This window comes from Adiantum capillus-veneris, chromosome 15, assembly GCF_014529385.1.
Source record: "Adiantum capillus-veneris isolate H3 chromosome 15, ASM1452938v2, whole genome shotgun sequence".
NCBI lineage: Eukaryota > Viridiplantae > Streptophyta > Polypodiopsida > Polypodiales > Pteridaceae > Adiantum > Adiantum capillus-veneris.
Window position 1 is genome coordinate 13,090,849 of NC_140945.1, and position 7,200 is coordinate 13,098,048.

Below are 7,200 nucleotides of genomic sequence, written 5' to 3' on the forward strand. Positions count from 1 at the left end.
AGAGTAATTCGACAGAATGTTGGAAACTGAACGAGAAGAGGAGAGAGCTGTCAAGAAACCGTAGTGTTGGGGGAAATTGATGTAGCCTTAGGCTTGAGCCGGTTAGAAATTGATGTAGTGGATGGATGGGCTTAATTAAAGGGCAAGTGCTTTTAGCGCATGAAAATCAATCGACCCCACAGGGCAAAGCGTGAAGCGAAGCAGGTATAAAGCACAGAGAGGGCACGCTGGGTTGCTCATACCTTTCTCGGCCTTTTGGCTAAGATCAAGTGTAGTATCTGTTCTTATCAGTTTAATATCTGATACGTGGTCCATCGGGCCACATGATATTAACCTAATTTTTCTCACGGGGGCAGCCCCCTCCCGGCAGCTTGCTGACCGGGGGCTGCGCGCGTCGCCTCTGTATTGCACTGCCTCAGAGGCCTGGCGCACCCCCCTCCCAACCTCATATTCAAAAACTGCCCATGACGATATGCTCTTTGGTGGGTTGCGGAGAATCGGGATTTCTCTGCAGGATTTTGCTACAATGGTGTATGTTGCTGGTGGGGTTCAATTTTCTTGCTTTGGGATGCTATGCACCCCGAGAGAGCGTTCATGGGACCTTTTGAGGAGCCCCACCGAGGAGATGAGAGTATTCACTTCCTGTTTAATTCGCTATGCAATGGGATGGAGGTGGAGATCCAGTCCGCTTACGAGACTCTCCTGGCGCTCTTGCAAAACGTGCTCCAACACCGGAGTGCCCTCAGCAAGAGAAAATCACCACGTGCATGAATCATATGTCCCTTGTTCTTCTGTAGTCGAAAAGCACCACGTGCAACGAGAAAGACCGAGTGGAAACAAACTTAAAGCACAACCGAAACAAATCTGCTAAAAGAAAACTAAACAACAAAGACATGAAACAGTGAGGTGAAGTTCCCCACTGGCCCCTAATGCAGGCCCCTCTTGTGCTACTGCTTTTTATATAAAACCATTTTGACATATGAGGGCACTAGAACATATCTAGACATGGGTGCAATAGAGCGTAAATTTAGAAGCAATGAAAACACAACAAGCCTCTGCTGAAGATGTTGCCCCTCCAGTCCTAAAATAAAATGGCTCAATTTGGCTTGTACTTCTTAAACCTTACGGGAATTTTTGGGAGTTGATTTGCACAGCGAGCAATAGAGCCACTTGCTATTGCATATTGTTCCGTACATGCCCTTCTCACTCGCAATTTTGCATCTAGCAAGGGCGGTTGAAATATCCACGGAATCAGTGATGAAAAGTTCCTTTGGATCTCCATGTATCAACCACCTAGGAGGAGAGACGTATGTATTTTTGCAAGGCAACGACAAAAGGTCCAATAGGGCTCGATTTTGTGCACGATTGCTAGACCTTGTACTCAATTTTTAAAACCTTGACAAAAATCTATTTTGCTATCGAATTTTCCCTTGTAGAGCACGGGCATTGGCATTGTGTTTCATTGGGAACACGAGATGTGATAGTCCTATTGTGTTTTTAGCCCCCAGAAGCCTTTGGTCTTTGCCTTTGAACCCACAAAGGGGAGCCCCATTCACATTTTATCAACGCAACATAGAGCAGACTTGTGTGGCTTTGTTTTTCACTCTTAAATAGCCGTCTCCTAACTTGGAAGGTGCTTGACACGAGTCTCTCTCTCTCTCGTCCTTCTCTTGCTACCATGTTCCCATTTTCCATTGCACACCTTGATATGGTATTAGAGGCCAAGTTTGCCAACGTCTACTCTATGCTTGAGAGCTCAAGGAGGGGTTGAGTAGGTCAAGCCATTATTGAAAAAAATCCCAAGAAAGGGGAACAACCAAAGATCCCATCATTTGGGGGAAGTCTATTAAGGGCATTTCAATGGAGTGGGTCAAACAAATGTATGCAATACTCTCTCTCTCTCTCTCTCTCTCTCTCTCTCTCTCTCTCTCTCTCTCTCTCTCTCTCTCTCTCTCTCTCTCTCTCTCTCTCTCTCTTGGTTTTGAAAATTCCCAATGAAGAGTAGGCAATCTATTGCCTCAAAGCTCTCGATGCCATCGTGCTCCCCGCCATCACCAAGCGGTAGATCTGATACCAATTGTGAGTGTGCAAGTGTGATGCGTATGGAGAGAGAGAGAGAGAGAGAGAGAGAGAGAGAGAGAGAGAGAGAGAGAGAGAGAGAGAGAGAGCACATGATGTGGGTATTTTAGCTCACCACAATGTGTGTGAGAGATCCCCTTATTCTTCTATCTAGTAAAGAATAATCTGATACAGTTGATGAACGATCGGACGCCTCCGTCGTATCTGACAAAGGTAAGAGGCACACCATCTTTATCCCAAAAATCCCATGACTAAGTTTACCTACATTCTTCTCTAGATCATTGTGGGGCTCCCTGAATGCCAAGCCTTAATCTTAATTTAATGACAATGAGAACCATGAACATAAATGTCATACCATGGGACGGAGTCAACTCGACTAGTGCATGGAGTCTACAAGAGGTTGTCAGCCTCTCAAAAAACACACTCAATCCCTGTCTACTCAAAACACACTCAACTGCTTGTCAGACAACAAATGCTAACCACGGTACCTCAAGAAAATCTCAACGGTTCACCAAGAAAACGAAGTTCAAATGAGATGAAACTTATAGAACGGGTAGACAATTCCTAAAGACACATACCACAGGGGATTCACTAGTAGTAATAGGGGGACGCCATTGCGTGCAACAAAATTTCCTTTTAAACCCCTACATACGGGACCCTCTTATGTAAAATCTATCCATTGGCCTTAGAAAACCCCCTCTATTGTACACTCATGTGATTCCATACGGTAACCCTTAGGTTCTATTAGGTGGAGATGAATCATCTTCAATAAGCTCTGCTTTGGAATCGGTCTCCATTTGAGTTGTATTTGAGGACTTTGTGATGTCTCCCGTTGGTGGCCATTCCTGGTCTTCATTCTTGGTTGTCTTGAAGACTGTATCTTGTTTGAAATTCGTATCTCTAGAACCTTTTGGTCTAGTGGAATTCCCAATATGATGTCGTGTGGTGTACCTTTGACTATCATCACATGAAATTGAGCTATGAGGGTATATGTACCAATTTGAATGGCGGTGGAAAATGATTCCCCAACATTTTTCTCATTTTTTTCAGATATGCTAATGAATTCAAGAGAATCTTCCAATTGTGGTTGGCCACAATTGGAAGATTGTTGCTTTTGCCAAGTGCAATAAGAAATGAAGTACTCGTGTAGCTAAAAATCTAGCTTTAACTCGCTTGATAGCTTTTCTTCATATTGACCAATAATGTTTCACTTGATTCTCTCGGGATTTCTTTTTTTGTTGACTGATCTTACTACGGTGGTGTCCTTGGGTTGAACTTTCTCTACATCTTCTTTGATTTGATCACCTGCTTCGATCAATGCTGGCTTGTTTTGCTATGATACTACACCTTTTTCTTGCAACTATTGTGCATTATATGGCGCCATTTGAGTAACCTTTGATCTTAGAAGATTCATTATACTTTTTGGAAAAATTTGTCTCATTAGAAAAGATTTTGGTGTTGACCTTGGTCTTGTATTACCGTCTATATGGACTTGTATTAAGTCATGACCTTGCTAGTATTCATTGCCATCTGCATCTTGATAAGCATACATGAGCTTGGTCACATTCAACTGCTTGAACACTATGGGGTCTGTCGGCTTTTGACTTTTACTTTCAAAAGTTAACTGAAAATTTTGTCTTTAATGATATTCATAGAAGCATTTGTCAACAAATTCTAAGGGAATCTGGGTCAACTGGTAGCTTTCAACAACCATATGATTTCATAATGGATTTTGCTTTGAAGGGGTCTTTTGGAGATGGAAGTGCAGGATGCAAGAGAGGGAAGGAGAGAAGGGGGAAAGGGAAGAAGCAGACACACTGTGTTTGGTGGAGCAATGTGAGAAGAACCTTTCTCACTCTCCTTATTGACATTATATCAGAGAATGGAAGTAAGTGGGTGGGAGCCTAGCCATAACCGGTCACGGGGATTGAAACCTAACAATCTCCCACTTGAAGGCCAACATGGCCCAAGTGGCTAAAGAATGTAGGGACTATTATATACAATTGTACAAACGTGAAGCATAACCATAGCTTCACCCTACGCCCATCATCTCTATGCAATGTGCAAATGGCTCTGAGGCGAAGCTCTTCCTTAGAGCATCCACTAGGTTTTTATCCTTTGCTGCCAAAGTATCCCGTACCACATGATACCTGACCTCTATATGTTTTGACTTGGAATGACACACGGGGTTTGCACTCTGATCTGCTGTGCAATGTAGCACTTGAGTCTGGTGTATGCCAAGGTCTCCCACTAGACAAGATAACCACACAGCTTCCTTACTGGAATTGGAAACTGCAACATACTCTGCCTCAGTGGTGGAAGACGAAGTGCGATTTTGGAGATATGATCTCCAAGAAATTTCCGCTCTAGCAAACAAGAGAGCGTTGCCAGATGTGGATTTCCTAGTGTCCACACAACCCACATAATCCGAATCAGTGTATCCAACTATGGATGTATCACTGTTCCCAAAGCGTAAGCACTTGCTGGCTGAGCCCTTGAAGTATCTCAAGATGTACTTCACTGCTTCCCTATGCTTTTTTCTTGGATTTTCCATATACCTGCTGACCACTCCCACTGCATATGCAATGAATGATTGTGTGCTAACCATGGCAAACATGAGACTGCCAACTGTTGAAGAATACGACACCTTTTCCATCTCTACCTTTTCAACATTTGATTTGGGACAATCATGCTTGCTACGTTTTTTGTATGGAGCCATTGGGGTACTCAATGATTTTCCCCCTTGCATATTAAAACATTGCAAGACCTTGTGAATATACTCTTCCTACAAAAGTTCAAGTATACCACATTTGAGATCTCTCTTGATACGCATACCAAGAAAGTGATGTGCATCGCCCAAATATTTCATAGAAAACTGTTTGCTTAAAGGCATCCTTGAGAAGTGCAATCTCATCTTTTGACTTCTTGGCTATGAGCATATCATCCAAGTACAAAATCAGAATGATGAGGGATCCATTGTTCAACCTCCTTGTGTACAAGCATTGATCCTCTTGGCTCTGTACGTAACCCTAGGATTGAATGTACTTATCAAACTTGATGTACCATTGCCATGAGCATTGCTTTAATCCATACAAAGATTTATTGAGTCTACACACTAGTTCTTCCCGTGTTGGCTTCTCAAGCTTTATCGCAAAACCTTCTTGCTGTTTCATGTAGACATCCATTTGGACCAATTCTATGTCCTCGATGGCTACTAGACCAAGCACAAGACGAAATGTAGTTTTCTTGACCACGGGAGAAAGGATTTCATCGAAATCCACGCCTTTTGTTTTCTTGAACCCTTTAGCAACCAATCTAGCCTTACACTTAGGCTCAGGATCATTGGTGGTATAATCGGTGGTATACTTCTTCTTGTACACCCATTTGGATGGAAATGCCTGTTTACTTGTAAGTAAATCTGTCAATTCCAAAGTTTTATTTGCTAAGATTGAGTTATACTCAGATTTCATAGCCTCTTCCCACTTCACCCTATCATCTATTTGAATGGCCTCGTTGTAGCAAGTGGGCTCACCGCAATCAGTGACTAGCAAATAGTCTAATCCTGGCTCAAAATGCTCAGGTGCACAAGATGTATGAGTAGATCACCGAAGTGCCTGACTGCTGGATTTCACTCTCTTTGGAGCAACATGTGTGTGTGTACTAGTGGAAGGTGCATCACTAGCACGTCCAACATTCTATGTAACTGGTGGTGAGGTGACATCTTCAAATAGTACTATGAGATACTCAATGTCTTTCACTGGCTTTCTATGCATCTTAAACTCATTGAATATCACCTGTGAGCTGCATATAATCTTTTTAGATTTTGGGTGCTAGAGACGATACCCCATCTCTCCGTCCACACCACATTCAATGAAGATGCACTTGTGTGATTTGGGTCCAAATTTTTTCTAAGCTCTTTTGACACATGTGAGAATTCCTCAGACCCAAACACACGTAATCTATCTTAATTGGGCCTTTTCCTATCCACATCTCAAATGGAACCTTGTACTTTAGTGGTGTACTAGGTGACCAATTGATCAAATAAGTAGCCGTCGTAACAGCTTCTCCCCAAAATTCTTGAGGTAAGTTGGCCGTAGACAACATATAAGTGACCCGTTCTTGAATGGTTCTATTCAAGAACGGGCGTGTAAGGCGTGGTAAACTGTCTTCTAATGCCTTGTTTATTGTGAAAAAGTCCTTGAACTTGCAAGAGATGTACTCGCCTCCATTTTTGGCAGGTGTGTAAGACGTGGTAAACTGTCTGTTAATGCCTTGTTTATTGTGCAAAAGTCCTTGAACTTGGAGGAGATGTACTCACCTCCATTGTCAATTTGCAAAGCTTTAAGCTTTCTACCCGATTGGTTCTTGACCAATGCTAAGAACTTCTAAAAGACACTAAAGATGTCGCTCTTCTAATTTAAGAGATAAACCCACACCTTTCTAGTAGAGTCATCTATGAATGTCAGGAAGTATAATGCTCCTCCTAGAGACTAGACTGACATAGGTCCTACCAAGTCGCTATGAACGAGATCTAGAGGACTCCCTAACTCCTTGTCCAATGGCACTGATGTCAACTTAGTCTGTTTGCCATAGATACAAAGCTCACATAAAGAGGAGTCAGAGTAATCTAACATAGGGATATAACCAGAACAGTGCAAGACTTTCATCCCTTCTAACTCATATGACCTAGTTGGCTATGCCACAACTCTGTAGATGACAGCTTGTCTACACAAATAGAATTCTCTTTCATGGAAGAGACATAAAGTGAGTAAAATAAGACAAATTTATGGCCTTTAAACATGACCAAATTTCCCTTCTTGATAATTCAAGAACCATGAGAAAATATGGTAGTGTAACCCAAATCATCGAGCTGTCCAACACACATCAAACTTTTTGTCAATTTGAGTACATGTTTGACATTCTGTAACATAAACTCAGTGACATTACATATAGAAAACTTGATGCTGCTGCCCACACCGCATATATCAAGCTCATAAGAATTGCCTAGATTCACGTGAAAGTTAGCACCTGAGTCCACAATCCAACTCTACGCATAACACTTGTCAAGAGCTAAGAATGCATCGGGACTCAAATTTGATGTGAAAATCAACACATCGTTTG

At 42.3% G+C, this 7,200-nt stretch overlaps 1 non-coding gene across 1 annotated transcript; it reads left to right on the forward strand.

Moving 5' to 3' along the window:
- Window positions 1–238: 238 nt before the first annotated feature.
- Window positions 239–437, forward strand: LOC147440297 (U2 spliceosomal RNA). The gene has a single exon (XR_015184401.1). It is a non-coding gene; the product is annotated as a U2 spliceosomal RNA (small nuclear RNA).
- Window positions 438–7,200: the final 6,763 nt, after the last annotated feature.